The 19417-nt window shown below is 37.8% G+C and overlaps 1 protein-coding gene across 14 annotated transcripts in view; it reads left to right on the plus strand.

Moving 5' to 3' along the window:
• The window catches only part of LPP (LIM domain containing preferred translocation partner in lipoma), a 695870-nt gene that overhangs the window by 555396 nt on the left and 121057 nt on the right, over nt 1-19417 (plus strand). The window lies entirely within an intron of this gene.

Here is a 19417-nt window from a genome sequence, read left to right on the forward strand (position 1 = left end):
AGTATAAAGAAAGGGTTCCTGAATGACCCAACAGAAAAATGGGTCAAAGTTTTAAACAGGCAATTCATAGCAGGGGAATACTGCAGTATTTATTAGAAAGAGAGAAGGAAAGGACTCGTTTCTTGTCTGGCTTCTGTCAGAAGGCAGCATTTGAGACAGGCTTTGGATAATTATTTATACTTGTGATTGGTGAAAAGGGGTTGCAGGGCATGAAGAAGGTAGGAGTAACTTCAGCAAAGACATAGAGGTTGGAAAACATGGAGCAATTGGAAAACAGAAGTCAGGAGGGAAACATGTAATTCTCTATAATATTGAAGGATCTATGCTGGTTCTTAGGAGGTTGTATAGGGATAACTTTCTATATTCCTATAATGGAGGACTTTTCATTTCAAATGGTGTGTCGTTGCATGATTCTTTAGAAGATGAATTCTGGGAAACTGGGGATGGGGTGATAAGATAAATCCAGAAGTTCCTGAAAATCTGTTCCCATCTGATAGAAGAGCCTTGTAACTGAAGATGGGAGTTAGTTACTTCAGGGTCACAAATATTCTTGATAAACCAGCTGGACATGGATGTAGCAGTGTTATCTATAAGCCTACTAAAGACCAGAATTTTTGATAGTCCTTTGAGTTGCCATCATCCTATCTTTATCTCCTGCTAAAGGCCAGAATTGGGAGTAATCCCTTACTCTTGCTTGATAAAACAGTTTGACTGACAATGGTGCCTTTTTATAATAATCTCTGAAAGTTGCTTCTTAGGTCTTCACATGTATCTCACATTTCATAAAGGTAAATGATCAACGATTATCATTCAATGGCCATCATTGTCTCAAATTTGTTGATACTAAAAAGTAATAAAAAACTTGCCTTTTGCTTCTTAGTCTGAATGCCCACAGAACTCTGCAAGGGTGTTATCTGTGTCCATCCAGGGCCAAAATGTATTTCCATATGCACTAACAGACTCTGGAAGGTGATTTCCTCCAGGTTGTCAATAGAGAGCTAATGTGGATGTTAACACAGGCATCATCAAGCCAATTTGTTTACTAAATGTTGCTTTTGCAATAGGGACTATGGTACCGAATGGGCTGTGAGCCTTAATTTGCTCATAATAATAGCAATGAATAATGGATCTACCTGCGGACTTCCGAGTGTACTCTTGCATTTTAGGACTGCAAGAAAAAAGTAATATAGTAACATATTTTATGCTCTGCTGCATTCATATTTTCTATTAAAGCATACTTATCTAAGCCCAATATCTGACATCAATTTTAATAAGGAGAAATTACATTTAATTGTGTCTCTATCCTTTCACATTAATCCATTATGAATATTTTATTCCACAGAGTTAGAAAAATTACATTCACTTATTAGTGAAGAATAATCCTTTATAAGGAGTGCTTCATACTTCAGGCCCTCATAACTTACTTTAAATATTTCAGGCACAATAAATGGTAAGAAATGAAAAATAAGCCTGGATTCATAGGGTAAGGACCATTTAGAAGTCTTTTGTCTTCAGATTTTGATCATATAGTTAAACTTATTTGATATGCTCAGCAGGTTATAAAATTCATATCTTTATGTAGTGATCCATAAGAAATGGCTTCATCGTAATGAAATACTTTTAAATTTGAATCTGTGAATTGCAAAATGATTATCATCCTTCCCACACCAGGAAAAAAAAGTGTGTAGTTTTGTTTGTTCTTTTGTTTGTTTAACATCAAAAGCCAGGTATTAATTTGATCTCTTGACAGAATGTAAAATCTCTCTGCTGATCATCTACCTCTTCTCAGTTTCCATGACCATACACAATTATTTTTTTTAGCAAATAAAAAAATTTGAGGGACAATAGTAATATATTTGATAAAAGATGTACAAATGTTCTTCTGGAGAGGAAAACAAATAAAAAGGCATTAATATGTTTCACTGGTATGAACCATCAAAAAAAATCAAAATACTAGTTTTTAGTATCCTTATAGAGGAAATTAGTAAAGGAAGTGTGATGCTTTCCTAAACATGCTGTTTAAACAAAAAACCTTGAAATTTCGTGGCAAAATTTTATGGAAAAGAAATATAATAGAACCTTCTTCAATGCATTTGGGTCCACTGAGCCAATCAAAATGCACTTTGAACTGGGGAATCCCAGTTGAGAAAAAGAGAGAGAGATTACATAATTTAATTTTAATATTTTTACCTTTATATCTATCCTTGTACCAGTACTCCTCTGTCTTAATTACTGTACCTTTAGATCAAATCTTGATATTAGATAACTAAGTCCTCCAACTGTGTTCTTTTTAAAAATTATTCGGACTATTTTGCATTCTTTGCATTTCCATGTAAAATTTACAATCAGTTTACCAATTTGTGCCAATAAAATTGGGGAGAAATGACACCTTAACTTGTCTTCCAATACATGAACATGGCATATTTCTTTCTTTATTTAGATCTTCTTTAATTTCTCTCAGCAATGTCTTATGGTTCTCATTGTAAAGGTCTTACACATGTTTTGGGTCATAGACCTAAATGTCAAAGCTAAATTATAAGACTTTTACAAGAAAACATAGAAAATCCTTATGATGTTAGGGGAAGAAAAGATTTCCTAGAGAAGATATCAAAAAAAAAAAAAACAAACAAAAAACCCACAAGCCAAATTAAAAAAAAAAAACACAATAAATTGTATTTTATAAAAATTTTAAAACTTTGGCTTTTCAAAAACCCCATTTTAAAAATGAAATGAATTTCCAGTCCAAGATGGCAATGTAGGAAGACCCTGAACTCACCTTCTCCCACAGACACACTAAATCTATACCTGCATATAGAGCAGTTCCTCCTGAAGAAGAACTGAGAGCTGATTGGGTGGCTTCTGCACAACAAACGATAGCGGGACCACATAGAGACGGGTAGGACAGATGGAGATACGGTACTGACAGGAACCCCACCCTCGATGCAGAAACCTGCAGTGGAAAGGGACATCACTGAGGGGCCTGCACACAGACTCACCCACCCTGAAGCACAGTGAAAAAGGAGCAGTTTAAAGGACACCTAGAGTATACGGGGAAAAAATCCATTTGCTAGCCCTAATGCATCTGCCAAATGGTCAGGAAACTGCTGGAACTCTCTCTGGTGTCAGAGGGGCCAGAGAGTGCCATTTTTTGCATTCCTCTTCCACCTTATAGTATTGCAGGAACATGGTTCAGGTGCTCTAGCCTATCTGCTAAGGTCACCCAGTGTGCCCCAAGTCCTAGGATAACCAAGGCAATCTACAGATTCAGTGCAATCCCTATCAAAATACCCATGGCATTTTTCACAGAATTAGAACAAAAAATCTTAAAATTTGTATGGAAGCACAAAAGGCCCCAAATAGTCAAAGCAATTTTGAGAAAGAAGAAGCTGGAGTTATCACACTCCCTCATTTCAAACTATACTACAAAGCAAAGGTAATCAAAACAGAATGATATTGGACAAAAACTGACACATAGATCAATGGAACAGAACAGAGCCCATAAATAAACCCACACTTACATGGTCAATTAATCTATGGAAAGGAAGCAAGAATATAACAATGGGGAAGACAGTCTCTTCAAGAAATGTTTTTGGAGAAACTGGGCAGCTTCTTGCAAAAGAATGAAACTAGACTACTTTCATATACCATATACAAAAAGAAACTTAAAATGGATTAAAGACTTAAATATAAGACCTGAAACCATAAAACTCTTGGAAAAAAACATAGATGCTGCACTCTTTGACATTGGTCTTAGCAGTATTTGGGCGGGGAGGGTGGGGTGGGGAATCTGTTTCCTCAGTCAAGGGCAAAAAAAAAGCAAAAATAAACAAATGGGACTGCATCAAATTAAAAATGTTTGCACAGTGAAGGAAACCATCAACAAAATGAAAAGCAATTTGAATGGGAGAAGATATTTGTAAATGATATTCTCAATATCCAAAATGTATAAGGAACTCATACAATTTAATATCAAAAGAATCTGATTTAAAAATGGGCAGTGGATCTGAATACACATTTTTTCCAAAGAAGAAATACACATGGCCAATGGGCACATGAAAATATGTTCAGCATCACTAATCATCAGGGAAATGCAAATCAAAACCACAGTGAGAGCTATCACCTCACACCTCTCAGAATGGCTATTATCAAAAAGACAAGAAATGATAAGTGTTGGCAAGGATGTAGAGAAAAGGGAACCCTAGAGGACTGTTGGTGAGAATGTATATTAGAACAGCCAGTTATGGGAAACACTATGGAGTTTCCTCAAAAAATTAAAAATAGAACGACCATACAATCCAGTGATTCCACTTCTGGGTATTTATCCATAGAAAACAAAAACACTAATTCAAAAAGAAATATACACCCTAATTGAAGTATTATTTACAGTAGCCAAGATATGGAAGCAACCTATGTGCATCCACAGATGAATGGATAAAAAAGAATGGAATATTATTCAGCCATAAAAAGAGTGAAAGCTTGCCATTTGCAATGGCATGGATGGACCTAGACGGTATTATGCTGAGTGAAATAAGAAAGAGAAAGACAAATACCATCTGATTTTACCCTCCTCCCCTCTTGCAACCATCAGTATATTTTTGGTGGTGAGCATGCTGTAGGGTATACAGATGTAGAAATATAATGTTGTACACATGAAATTTACATAATTTTATAAACTAGTGTTACCTCAGTAAATTTTTAATGAAATGACACACCATATATTGGGAGAAAATAAGTGCAATATATACATATCTGACAAAGCACTTGTGTCCAAAATATAGAAAGAACTCTTACTACTCGAAGGCAAACAATTCAATTTAAAAATTGGCAAAATATTTGAACACACTTATTGAAATAAAATATACAAAACCAATAAGCAAATTAAAAAATGTTCCAAACCTTTAGTCTTCAGAGAAGTACAAATTATGAGGTACCTCTACAAATTGATTAGAATGACTGAGATTTAAAGGAATGACATTACAAAGTGTTAACTAGTAGACGGAGCAACTAGAACTCTCATACATTGCTGGTACGATGTAAAATGGTACAACCACTTTGGAAAACACTTTGGTAGTGTCTTAAAAAAATAAAACACATATTTATCATATGACCCAGCATTTTTCCTCCCATATGTTGACCCAAGGGAAATGAAAACATTTTTCCATACAAAGACTTGTACATAAAAATTCATAACAGCTTTATTTGCAATGGCCAAAAACTGGAAACAAATCAAATGCCCATCAACAGGTCGAAGGACAAATTGTGCTATATATTTAGAATGGAATGCTACCCATCATTAATAAAAAAGTGAACTACCAATAAGTACAACGTGGGAAAACCTCGCAAACTTTATGCTGAGCGAAATGAGCCAGACCTCTCCCCCTGCCAAAAAAAAGCATCTACTATGTAACTCAATTTGTATGAAATCATAGAAAAGACAAATTTATAGTGACAGAGAACAGTCAGTGGATTTCTGAAGCTGGGGGAGAAGATTGACTCTAATGGGACACAAGGGAACTTTTCAGGGTAATCGAAATGTTGTAGGACTTGATTATGGTGATAGTTACAAGGGCCTATGAATTTCTTAAAATTTATCAAAATGCACACTTAAAATGAGTTCATTTATTACATGTAAATTATACCTCAATAAAGTTTATTTTAATAAATAAACAAAATGCATATTTCACCTTTTTTTGAAATATGAACAAGACATATTTGAGTGAGGGCTGTCAGCTTTGTGTCTGTTGTGTCATTGTGCATAATGTCATAATGGGTCCCCGACAATTTCCAACCTGGTTGGATATTGTCGGAGAGCAAGAATTTAAAAACACTTGTGAAATAATGTGAGTGCAGAATGCTTTACAATTTTTAAGCTTTTTTTCCTAGTATTTTAAAGTTGCTTATCCATACCTTACTGAATAATTTATTTTTTTTTTTTCCCTAAGTGAAGTGTCTCTCTGGAACTTTTCCAAAACATTGTATTTAGATGTTATTTTTCAAAATTAAAACATTTTCACTTTTTTGCTAGCTTACATAATAGTTCATTAAATAGCTTAATTGCAATAACAAGTTCAAATGGTATGAGTAGGTTTAGGATCAAATCCAGCTGACTCTGGTAGCAGGTTGGAGCATGAGTCAGGCTGTGCTCATGACAGTGTTCACTGGTTGTGCACAAAGACACATGACTGAGTGGCCACAGGGATGGAAACTGAAGATTGCTAGTTTGTCACACAATGCCTGACATATAGTATGTGCTCAATATCTGCTTAATTTGAATGTTTACCTTCTATATTATATATCACGAGTCTCAAGGATTTCATAGTAAGTGCTCAATAAGTGTTGAATTATTTTCAATCTTACATGGAATTACATGAGTTAAGCCTCTATTCATTTTAGAATTTTGGGCAGTTCTGTATTTAAAATTGCATTTGGAATGTGCGTTCTGCAAGGGCGTATCTGCATTACTACTTTATCAACTATGTTGGCCCATAGTAGGTACTCAATAAACATTTTGTGAAAGCATAATTGTAATGAGTCTTCTGTCTTCTCAGGAGTCTTTTGAACAAGAACAGGTCTAAAACTGATCTCTAATACCTTCCTCAAACTTTTTAAGTCGGAAAGTTTCTCGTGCAAACTTCTTTAATTTAGGAAATTCCTAAAAACTTATTCTGAGGAAGCTGATGGTATAGAGATGAAACTGATAAAGGGGCTCTGGTCATCATCACTCCCCTCCAGTCTTCTTTCTTTTCTCAGGATCCAACATAGCTGAATCCTCAGAACCCTTAAGGTTCTTCGGAGCACACTTTAAAAATATCTAATTCTGGTTCACACTTTATGAAACAGGTATCTGAGGCCCATGGTGGTTAAATGACCTAAGGTCACATAGCTGTGTATGTATGGTAAAGCCAACCCATAAGCCCATGTCTTCTGACTTTTATGCTAATATTTTTAAACTGCCTTTCTGTTTCAATTTTGCTGTATTCCATGGATAACATCTTAAACATTTAAACATTTATATTTATTTAAACATTTTTCTTTAATAGAGATCTTCCCTTTTCTTTAAGATACACCATTGCTTCCAGTTGTACCACCTGGACCAAGCTAAATTATTCCTCGGTGTTTACACCTTTCAAATATTTATAGACCATCATTGTGGCACTCCTTAGTCATCCTTTGGCCTCGTTATATGTACATATATAGCTCCTCTAATCTTTCTGTACAAGTCAGTGTCTCTAGTCTCTTCATCATTTGTACCATTCTTCTCTCTAGTGCCTCTAAGAGAACAGTTTGAGGATATTCCAGATGGGAAAAATAACCCCAACATGTTGTAACAAGGGGCAGAAAAACACGCTGAATAGATGAAAGGAACAATCTACAGGTTAATTAGTAGTATGGCCACAAATATGTGCACAGTTTTGTTTCAGAAATAAAGCAAGCTGTATTTGTTGTAACTATCTCTTCTTTGAACTTAACAGAATGCTGATAATGCCAGGCTGTGTTTACAGTCCAAATTTTTGCTAAAGACCTTCAACTTTGCACTCCCCTTGTGTGGTATCTCTTGCCCAAGACAGAACTACAAATAAAAGCACATAAACAGGAGCCGATGCAACAACCCATTACTGAGCTTATCTGGTTTTGTGCAGTTTCTGTGGATTTACTTGGTTTCTGGGAGCTCCCTATAAGCCTTAGTAAGGAAGAGCCCTTTACTTATCTCACTAGATAAGAGGCACTTGGGTATTAGTCATCCTGTAAAAATTAAATGTTTACCAAATATGATAATCTAAAAATGGAAACTACATTAGCACAAGAGGAATCACCCAGAAATACTCTGCTGACATAAATAGAACATGCCTATTGCCTGGTGTTCTTGTTTTTTTCTTTTCTTTTTTTTTTTTAGTTCATAACTTTTGTAGTTTTTCAACAAATTTGGGATCTTGAAAAGCTGTCCAAAGATTATTATTGAGCTTATTCTCCTTACCCTCAGGCAGACTTAATCTAACTTCAATTTGCATATTCATCTTATAAAATATATCTTAGAATGAAAAATTGAAGACTGGGAAGGTGCTTAGAAAAACACTTGACAGTTGATTCAGTGTATTCATTTTATAACAGGAGATAGAAGGTATATGTCCAGCCCAGTTACATTAAGGAAATGTTCCATATTTTTCTCAAACTCTCATATGGTCCAGAAAGTGTTCTTTCAATCCCAACCAGATCCTTCCTGTAGAACTTTCTGTGCCTTTCTTGTGCTGCTCTCCCATGATCTCACAGGACCATAAGCTTCTACAAGGTAGAAATGTGATGTCTTGCTCTGTTCTTTTTATAAAACATTGCACTGCACCTCAGAAATGATGATAGCCAGTGGAATTTATTAGAATGGAATTTAAACTTTTCTACCTTTAAACCCAGTGATCGTGCTATTCTGGAGGTGGCAAAGAAGGGTGACTATTTATTTCCTCTCTCACTCAAAGCAAGGTTGTGAAGGGACTTATTCTCTGAATGAAAGAGGAGAGGGGAAAAGTAGGAACCTTCTCATGTTTTATTCAGATGTTAACAAAGAAAATTGAGAAGTGTGTTTCCTTAAAGTTGACACCATTTTTATCCCAAACATTTTGGTATGTGATAGCAGACAATTGTGCAAGCTTTTTGAGAGAGAGGGATTTTTCCAGGAGCATAGTCCCGGTGGGAAGTATTACCTAAAAGTAATCCACTAATCGCTTTCAATCTTGCATATTTTCACATACTGTGTGCATACATACATGTATTAATAACTGTTCCCAAGACGTCAGTTCAGCGCTCAGAGGGCTCAGTGTTGCTATGCAAGTGCCAGAGATGGAATCCATGCCGACTGCAGTTTAGCAACGAGGATTTTACAGACACGCAAGGGCGAAGATGGCCTGAGGTCTAAGACTTCACGCCTGGGTCTCCCTCTGAGCTCTGATGTAGCATCATGTGTCAAATATTCACGGCATCCATCTGCCCACTCCACTGCGAAGATAAATGGCACTGCCAGCATTTCCAAGAAGCTTAGCTCTTCACAATCTCTCCACTCACATCCAGTACTGCATTCCATCTTGTAACTTTTGCATAGGAATTCCTTAGAATGTGATCTCTGGATGCAAGTCCCAGATACATAAATATTTTCTGCTCTATTGTGCATGTGATTTGTATTAATATCTGTAACAAAATTTATTTTACAGTGATATGTTTTGAAGGAATTCCTTACATCTTCTTGTCACTTATAATTTAGTGTATATATATTCCTCCCAGTAACACTTTGAGTCTCCTAGTTACTTGCCCAAAGTCACAGATATGGTAGTATTAGGAGTAGAACCCAGTTCTTCTAACCACAAATCTGCCACTTATTTCACTCAAGTGGTTCTTAGTCTTTAAAAAAATAATAATAAATAACAAAATAAAACTGGAAACCTATCAAGTGAATATTCAATGTAACTCAAATGTACAAACCAAATTGATTCAGACCAGCTATGGTCAAACAGACACCAGAACCTGGCCTTCTTTGGTCCCAAGATACCTCTGCAGGACCCAGTACCCCACATCCCGCTGCCTTTTTTTCCATTTTCAGAACACACAGATGTACAAATCCAAAGTATACCAGGTGTTTCAGACAGAAATGGAATGATTGTGCTGCTTCAGAGGGTAATGGCGTTAACCTTGTTCTGGAATCATGTAGGAGTCATCCTGTGGACTGCAGTCCCCACACAATACTTTCATTTATTGATACAGTGAAACTTTACCTTATGCTCAGGCCACAGCGCCTGCTAGTGGAAAGAAATTAACAGCTGAGGCAGCACACTGGGAAATAGTTTTGTGCAGCTGAAAGCACAGGGTACTGAGAGCCTGAAGGCCTGAATTCAGGTCTCACCTCTGCTGTTGGCTTGCTGTAGGATCTTAATCTAGGCACTGCCTCTGCCTGAGCCTTTGTTTTTTCATCTGTAGATGAGGTTGCACTGGATGGTGTCTAAGTTTTCACATGCTCTTACGTTTTAGGGCTTTTAAAATCCTCTAACCATGTGTTACGGGCATTTCAGCACCAAGTAGAAAATCCAAAACCCAAGTAAGACTAATTGGCTTCCCTGAGACGTGTCAGGTGAGAATATCACCCATCTCTGGGTCCAGCGCCATGCAAGCAGGTAACGTGGTCCAGCTCAAAGATCAGTAGTCTTGGGGTCAGATGAACTGAGCTTGAATTCCAACTCTTATTATCTACCTTTCAAGTCATGCACAAGGTTATTCCTAGGCTAACTCATTTGTTAAAAGAGGATAATTGTCTTATCTGGCTTTTAGTTTTTGTAAGGTTCAAATGAGAACATGGAAATGATGAAGTTTTATGTGAATTTGCAGGGTTACTCTCATTCTTCATATATCAGAAAGCTAAAAGAAGTAGTGTTAATTATAGCTTTCATTTTGCTCTTTTTGGTAGCGTCGGGTAAGAAAGCACATTTACTATTATAAGGCAATATATAAATATAAGGGGTGCTTGTTAATATTATAAAGAGAAGATTATGGCTATTGTTAGGCATTGAAATACAGTAGCTTCGGGGACACCCAGTGTTAGGTTTGCTCTTAAGTAACCAAAATACATTCGGAGATTTCCCATCAATAAAACTAAAAGTAACATGGCAAACAAAGTTTTTTTCGGCTTTGAGTGGAAGCTGAGGGAAATGCACATTCCCATGAGAGATACCCTAGAGCACATTTTAATCATAAGTCAAAAATAAACATTGCAGTAGCAGTTTTAACTGTACTAGTAAACACTGATTTTTTTTCCATTAACAGAGCAATCATGAAATAAATTTTAAATATAGAAGAATAGATTAAAAATTAAGAGTCAGGATATGAAAATGCCCGTGTGTAAAAATTAAAGTGAAAAAAATCTTGCTTTAGCCAAAACAGATACTAATATTCCTGTTAGGAATGTTGTAAGGTTTATGCAAGCTTACATCTGCCAGGCCAGATGTTTTTAAGAATTTTGGAATTCTAAAGTCAAAAACCAGAGTAAAGGACTGGTTAAGTGGGCTTTCAGGCCAGACCGACTGGTTCCCAATTCCAGCTTCAGTAGTTAACTCTGTGGCCTTGGGCAAGCTACCTAATCTTTCTAGGCTGCCATTTCTTATACTATAATGAACATAATGAGAGGACCTACGTCATCAGGTTGTTGGAAGGATTACTTGAGATAATATATTTAAATACTTAAAACAGTGCTTGGCACATAATAAGTGCTGAATAAATCTTGATGATTATCATCACTCTGGGATCCACAGATTTTTTTCAAGATTGGGATTGAATTTCGAGCACTGAATTCTATTAATACCATACTGGTAAATATAAACCTTACATAACTGCCTCATAGATGCAGCTTCCTCTTACCCCCTCATGGACCACCATCTCTGGTCCTAGTCATAATGAGCTCTTCGTTTTGAAGTTTTCCTCTACCTCCTTAGTTGGAGGGGGAAATAAGCACGGACTGTACTAGGCACTTTGTAGCTGTTCCCGTCATTGAACTTGGTGACCAGGTAGTCAAGGCAGTCATCGTCATGACTTTTTTTTTTTTTTTTTTTATTGAAGTATAGTCGATTTACAGTGTTGTGTTAATTTCTGCTGTACAGCAAAGTGATTCAGTTATACATATATATGTATATGTATATACATTTCTTATACTCTTTTCCATTATGGTTTATCATAGGATACTGAATACAGTTCTCTGTGCTGTACAGTAGGACCTTGTTGTTTATCCATTCCTTTTTACAGAGGCTGAGAAAAGGTTACCCCTGTGCACAGGACTTAGCACAGAATAGAGACTCAGTAAGTGCGTTAGTGGAGGGGTTGAAAGAATAACTGGAAAGATGACTCAACTACTTGTTTTGAAAACAAGGGACTTCAGGATCAGAGAATTTAGGAAACTTGTCCAGGTTCCCATAGCTAGTGAGTAACACAGGCAAGACTCGCAATTCTGTCTGATTGCCTTTATACCATGGAATATATAATTTTGTTCAAAGGGCACCATGTATTGTATCCCAAACTGCAAAGCAGTATTGTTTTTTGTTTTGCTTTTGTTGTTGTCTGGTTTTTGGTTATGTTTTTACCGCTCCTCCTGAGACTGGAAGTTGTTGTCAGAAAGTAATTTTCCTGACCACTGTGCCTGTGTATATTAGTTTAGTGAAGGTTAGGACCAGGGTACATGGTGACCAACTTTCTCCTTCTGCAGTTTCCTAGATGTAGCTCCTTAGGGCCAGGGCTTTTGATCCCAAACATCACTGCTTTCTAAGAACACTCTAGGATGGACTCCGCTTTGTGGAACATACGAACGCGTGGTTCCCTTTAGAACAATGGTCCCCAACCCCACTGCGCATTAGCATCGTGATTTCAGGGCCCCCCCACCAAACCAAATAAATCAGAATCTCTGCAAGCAGAGTGTGGCCATCAGTATTATTTTAAAAGCGTTCCTGGTGGGAAGCCAGAGTTTGAGAATCAACGAAGGGTAAGGGTTAGGGTTCAACCAAAGGTCTCTGAAGGACCCTTAGCTGTACTGATTTCGCCACGTGTAGCTGATTCTGACACTTCCCTAAGCTCGCCTGAGCCTTGGGGTGTTGGAGAAGTGATACTTTGCTGGCTCTTCTTTCCCTGGGAGTGGGAACACACCCCACTCCTCAGCAATGCCGAAAACATCACAGTTATGATTGAATAATGAGGTGTATTCCTAGAAAACCACAAGCTGATTAAGAAGATGGACTTTAGAAGTCTGACCTGGTTCCCATCCCAGCCTCACCTCATTTGTACCTTTGAGACCTTGGCCAAGAGACTTAACCCCTGGTTTCTTATCTATCAAATAAGAATAGATAAATGTTGATGGGACTAAATGAGAGAATGCATGTAGAGAGCTTAAGGCAGTGTCTGACCCAGAGGAAAAAATACAGTAATTTTCTTTTATGTTTTTGTTATGCTTCTTCACAATGCAGTGTATTTAAATCAGTGAAACATGCTTGCTTATGCAGCCCTATGTGGGACTTCCCCTCCCAATTTACCTCCTTACCTGAAGGTCCAACCTAAGCAAATATGTGTCTATAAATGAGTCACCTCATGGTTAAACTTTGTAATGACTTCCTTTTACCAGGTCACTCGTTTCTCACTCCATCTCATCTGGTTTGTTGCCCAGGCCTCTGTCCACCCATTCCCGAACCATTCTCTCTGACAATTTTTGGGAGTCTGTTTGTTTTGTTTTGTTTTCTTGTTACTTAGCTTAATTTCTTATTTTGTACTAAAATACTTCTTATTTTGTCTCCTTCTGAAAGCTGTACATGTCTACCGTTGGTTCTAGTGCTATTGTAGTCATTGCTCCTTTTCCTGTTGTCTGCCTGTGCACATGTGTGCCTGAGAGAGAGAGAGAGAGAGAGAGAGAGAATAGAGAAGAGAAAGAGAGGAGAACAGCTATCTGCCCTCTGCTTCTCATTCCCATCCATGTACCCGTTGAATCTGCAAGCCGTCTCTGCAAGGACCATCTAAGCAATAACAGTGAAGTCGTATAATACAATTATATACACACAAGCAGTGACAAAATTAGATGTGTCCTGCAGTCCAGCTTTTAATATATGTTAAGGATCCCAGGATTCACAGAGCTAAATGGCACTAACCATAGGAGACCAGATATTGGTACAGTATTTAAAGGCAGAGTCCAAGAAAATATATAAAACTTGATTTGATGTATGATGTATACTATGTGGTATCATTACCTTAAATGGCTATCGGTTGACATTCTTTGTGTGTTCTGTATTGTCTAAGGCCACATAGCAGTGCCATATGATAAATTTATTTACAGCACAAAAGAAGCCTGTTCTATGGGAATACTTGTAATTAATGTATGTGAACTGCTTTCTCCGGCTTAATGCTATCAAAGTATTTTATGGTAAAACTTAGCTGATTCTCTTCATGTGTGTTATCAATGGATGGAAAGCCACTGGAAACTCTTCAGACTAAAACATAAAGAGACAGCATTAGGGAAATTACTCTTGTTGGTGAAAAGCAAGATATATTATATGATGCCACAGAAATTTCTTTTTTTCAGCCAACTCACAGTTAACAGTCTGTCCCCTAACTGTTTTGCGTGCAGATGAGGTCTGTCTGGGCGCTTCTTGTCAGCTGTTATTCTGACAAGCAGTGCAGAAATAGGCACCCCTTGGAACAGTGGCTTAACTTGCAATCACCTGGAGAGCTTTTAAAAATTCCAATCCTAAGACATCCTACCTCAGACCAATGAAATCAGACTCTCTGGAGCTGGGACCCAGAGATCAGTATTTTTTTTTTTTTTTTTTTAATTCCCCAGATGATTCCAACATACAGGCAAGGTTGAGAATCACTGTCCTAGGACTTACGCAGTTTAAAAAACAGGTTATCTATTATTCCATGCATTAATACTACAGGGTTTCATAAAGTAAAAGCTTTGGTGATTAGAAAATGCCATCATCCTAGACTTCAGTGAATGTCATATGGACCTGTCACATAAAGAGTACAAACTTGTTCTATGAACTTTTTGTACTTTCAGTGGAAGATAATTTCTGAATCAACTTAATGGAGCCTGTGCTTTAGGAAGATAACTCCAGTGGACACATGTAGGGTAAATTGGAGCAAGCTTTGTTTCTAGGAATGATTTGCTATCAGTTCACTACTCTGATATAACCTTATTGATTCAACTTTTGGAGTAGGACTTTGTTCAGAATATATTTTAAAAGGTGCTTAGTGAGAAAGCTGATAGATCATACAATTGGCATATAGAGTTTCAATTCATTATAATATTTAAAGATAGACTATTAATTCTGCTTATGCCAAAAATTTCTGTTACAAGGCAAGTGGCAAGGAGGAGATGGAGACATATGTGACCTGGCTTTATGTCTGCATAAATGTACTAGTTTGCTTTTGATGTTGAATAATGCACAAGTTTGAGAGTATGTCACCACCCCCCCCATCACCATGCCACCGACTCTCAAAATGACTGGACATTTTTGGTCTCACCCCAGAAACAAGCAGTATCTGCAGAAGAAGGTCTATGGCCTATCGTATTAATGGTGTACTGGTCACAAGAACATCATTTTTAAATGAAATTTTATTTTCATATTATAAAGAAAATAAATTCACATTACAGAAAGAGGAAGCTGGCACCAGTAAATATGAAAACCCATGTCCCACTACTCCACCTGTCTTGCTTAACTTGTAGATTTGCCTGTAACGTTGCCCTTCACCCATGCCATTCCTAAAATGGCTTGTTCAAAAACTATCTAAACTTCCAGACTTAGCTCAAGTAGTAAGACCACCATAAAGCCTGTCCATGTGTAAGAGGGAGTAAGTCAGAGCTAGTGGAACAATCAGGAAGTCATTGCAATGACCCATGAAAGATAATAAGCCCAATGTGGGCAGCAGACCTGTGATGGAAGAGAAGCATTTCAGAGACTTTGCAGAGGTTGTAATAGTTGTGGGAGTAGGGAAGAAGGAGGGGGAGGGGTGAGAAGAGTCTCTGACTAGCTCCACAATCGATACAAAGCGTTATCGATATATAACAAACGATAATACATGGACAAGCTTTTTTTGGTTCAGGCATCTCAATTCACTGACAAAGTTCCCCCCAGGCTGTCTAACCCTCTGTCCTTGGATTTTTTAAGTTACTGTGCTAAGCTTTGCCAATGAGCTCCTCATACCATCCCTGGGTCTGAACTTGACCCTGGGCTTCCCACTGGCCCCTAATCAACAATGTTTCCTTCATACTCTGATGCCTCCAAGTCTGGTACCATTCCCCTGGTTTTTTCTCGTTTAAAAGCGCTGAGATACTTGTCTCCAAGATGGGCAGCAAGATTGCAGGATGCTTTTAATGATGTGTAGCATGAGCCCCTCTAGGGGCAAGGACGCATTATGCTCTAGTGACTTTCTTTCCATTGTGAATGCCTCCCTAAAAGGTATAGTCGGTACATTTTTGTTAATGTGAAAAGGTAACATTCGGGCACCTTTTCTGTCCTGCTGTAGACAGAAAGTGTAGAGAGAGCTATTTTTAATTTTTGTTCTTTGCTCTTTTCTGTGCTTGTGATTTTAAAGGTGCCAGACTGACTGCCCTCGAGCCTGGTGTCCCCAGTTTCTCCCAAGAATAGGAAAAATACGGGAGGCAGCAAGCTGGTCATGTCTGGGTCCAGCGTATTAGCCTGACCCACTCTGGAAGAATATTCTCCAAAATATAAAGGAAAAGATTGTTCCTTGTGAACACAGACCATCTGCTTTCATAGCCGAGAGGACAAAACCTTGTTGTCCCACCACCAAGCCACTGCACAGTGTTTGGATCCAGGAAACCCAGCCACTCATCCACTGTGTGGAAAAACTAGAATGTTTTTTTCTCTTCCATCCCCACCTGTCAAAATTCCATCCTTTAAGATTGGACTTAAATGCCTCTTTCTCCACAAAACCTTTCCTGAGCCCTCTCAAGTGTGATGTTCCTCCCACATCTCCAGAGCACTTTCTCAGATGACACCACATTTTGTCATGTGATTGTAGGATGTTATATAGTCTCCTAATTAATGTGAAAGGCACTGACGTCGCCTAATTCCTTTCTGGGTATCATACAGATTACAGTACTGGGCAAAGAGTAAATACCTGGGGAATGCCTGTTGAATACAATGATGATTCCAAAGCTTAGCTTTTCATCCTGCCCTTTAGGGCTCTGCTCCAACCTTTCCCTTTAATCAGTGATTGAAATTTTCTCCTAGATCCTCATGGGTAGCTCTCAAACTCTCCATAAACCATGTAGGCTCAGCCTCTTGGATTCCAGATATTACGCATTGGGCAGCCATGGTCTGGAATCATAATTGCAACCTCTACCTGTCTCATCGACCACCATGACCAATAGTCAATCACATTTGGCCAGAACAAATTTTTTCCAAAGTGTGGTCCACAGATCACTGGTAGTCCCTGATGGAGTATCAAGGAGTCCAGAAAAGGAAAGAGTAATAAATAATTATTTTGTTGACTTGCATTTAATGAATCTGAATTGTAAAACTACAATATTCACAGGAATCCAATATGCTTTTAATATGAATCATCACATTCTTAAAGATTGCATATGTACCACCAAACCTATGTTGATCGGTGTTGTTTATCCAATGTTCAGTAACATTGCCATTACGCTCACAGTATTTTCATGTCATTAGTATGTTTTTTTTTCCTACTGCTGCTAAACCTACATTTTTTAATCATTACTATATTACACTATTTCTTCAGTTCGCCAAAATAGATCAGTGATTTGAATATGATTCTTTGAAAGTAGAAAAGATAGTAATAAAGATAATCCCATAAATACCACTTCAGATTAACATTACAAATGTAAACGTTAGTGAAAACAATTCCAGTATAAATATTGGAAGTGAATCTATATACAATGGGATGAATGTGATTATTTTGCACAAGCAGTTGAAAAAGAAAATTTGGAATGCTATGATGATGACGATATAATTTTTTAAATTATATTTTATGGATTGGTGATCCATTCGCCTGTAATTCCCAATATGTTCTCTGTAGTGAAATGTTGTCAGATAGTGGCATGAAGCTCTCAGACTTTCAGCATCCTTTTCAAACATAGTATAGTGAACTTTTTAGTAAATCAATGAAGTTTTTTTTTTTCTGAAGAATCACAAAATAGTGCCATATGAAAATCCTAATTTTGATACTAAAGGCAATGAGAGTCTAAAATTTTAAAGCACCTTTCTAAAGTTGCACATCTTTTAATAAAAAACAGACACAAGTTCACTCTTGGATAGAAGTTTGTAAATCAAGCCACAAAGTTTATTACAAACATTTATTTTATAAAAGTTTATCAAATGTCAAGAATATGTCAAGACTTCATAAAAATATCATCTATGGTGGAAGTGGCTCAGTTTCCAAAAGTTTGACTCTTTTTTTCAGCACCTGATATTTCTCATTCTTTAGGGGGAAAATGTTCTATAGTTTGGGCTATATTTTAAAGATGCATTCAAATTCTGCAACAGAATGTAAAGAAATACTTTCCAGGATCAGTGCAAGAGAGGATTAGAAACACATTTGCCTCTTTTCTCCCAAGTTGAAACATTTAAACCTCCTCCCTTCTAGGTGTGAAATAGTCGTCAGTTCAATGTGATGGAGGGCTGAAGGCAGCCTTTAGTGAGAAATCTCTCCATAGTGTCAGCTCTGTGTTCAATCCTGACGCACAGAACTAGGCAGAAGCAAGACAGCAGAATGGTTAGGACCATCGACACTGAAGCTAGACTGCTTGGGTTAGAAGGTAGTCAACCACTTATGTAACCCAGTTTCCTCATCTGTAAAATAGCGATACTAATAGTACTTGTCACACAGGTTGTTGTGAATATGAAATGAGTTAATATACAGAAAGCACCTAGAAAATGCCTGACCCACAGGAAGCACTAGGTTTGCTAAAGCTTATCTGTAAAAGCCTGCCGATTCTTGCTGACGTTCCCAGTGACTTGTAATACTGGTTAAAACTTTTTACCTTCGTAGAAATAAAGAATAAGAAGGGAAACTGAATGCGGCTCTGACCTCTGGCTCAAGATTCCCATGGTGAAGCCAGCTATGGGTACAGACTGCAGCCAGCACAATGCCTCTCAATGACATAAAGGTTTTTTTTGTAAATTACATGTTAATGTTATTATTCAAATTTTAATGCAGTTTTTTTTAGCCTAAACACAGTGTCCATGTGTGGTCAGAAGCCCCACGAATCAATTTAATCATGCTGAAAATTTGCAGAACACTGGGCTGGACAGTGCCAACCAAGGCCATGAGGGACTCAAAATCCTACAGTCTGTGGAACTGTTGCATGATTAAGGGATATTCAAACTCTAAACAGACTTGGAGGCAATGCTGAGTTGTAATATCTTAAAGGGTGTCAAGTGTAAGAGATGAGACTTATTTCTTGAGGCCCTCAAGGACAGAACTGGGACTATTGGGTAACAGAATGAGGAAGCATTCCGGCTCAGTACGAGAACACTTTCTAGCAGTCAGCGCTATCTGGAAATAAAAGGGACTACTTTTTTATCTGCCTGTCACTGAGGGCTGGATGCAGAGGTTTTGCAAGCCAGGCTTTCGTGGAAGGAGTTGAAGTTTGAGTTTGGACCCAGTTCCCTCGCAGTCTAGCTGGACACATAGTCTCTCCAAGGAGAAAGACTTTTCTAGATTGTGCCTTCCGCTCCTACCATCCTGAGTCATGTTCCTCTTAATTTGTGTGTGAGATTAGAGGCAGAGCAGTGGCCTCAACATCAGGAGACCTGAGTTCTACTCAGTCACTCTCCATGGGACCTTGGCTGTGAGGGTCAGCTTGTCAACTGATTCGTAAAATCCCCGTCATGCTGGCCTCACGGGGGCTGTAGTGGTCACCCTGCTC

The sequence above is a fragment of the Balaenoptera ricei genome, chromosome 4 (genome assembly GCF_028023285.1).
Source record: "Balaenoptera ricei isolate mBalRic1 chromosome 4, mBalRic1.hap2, whole genome shotgun sequence".
Classification (NCBI taxonomy): domain Eukaryota; kingdom Metazoa; phylum Chordata; class Mammalia; order Artiodactyla; family Balaenopteridae; genus Balaenoptera; species Balaenoptera ricei.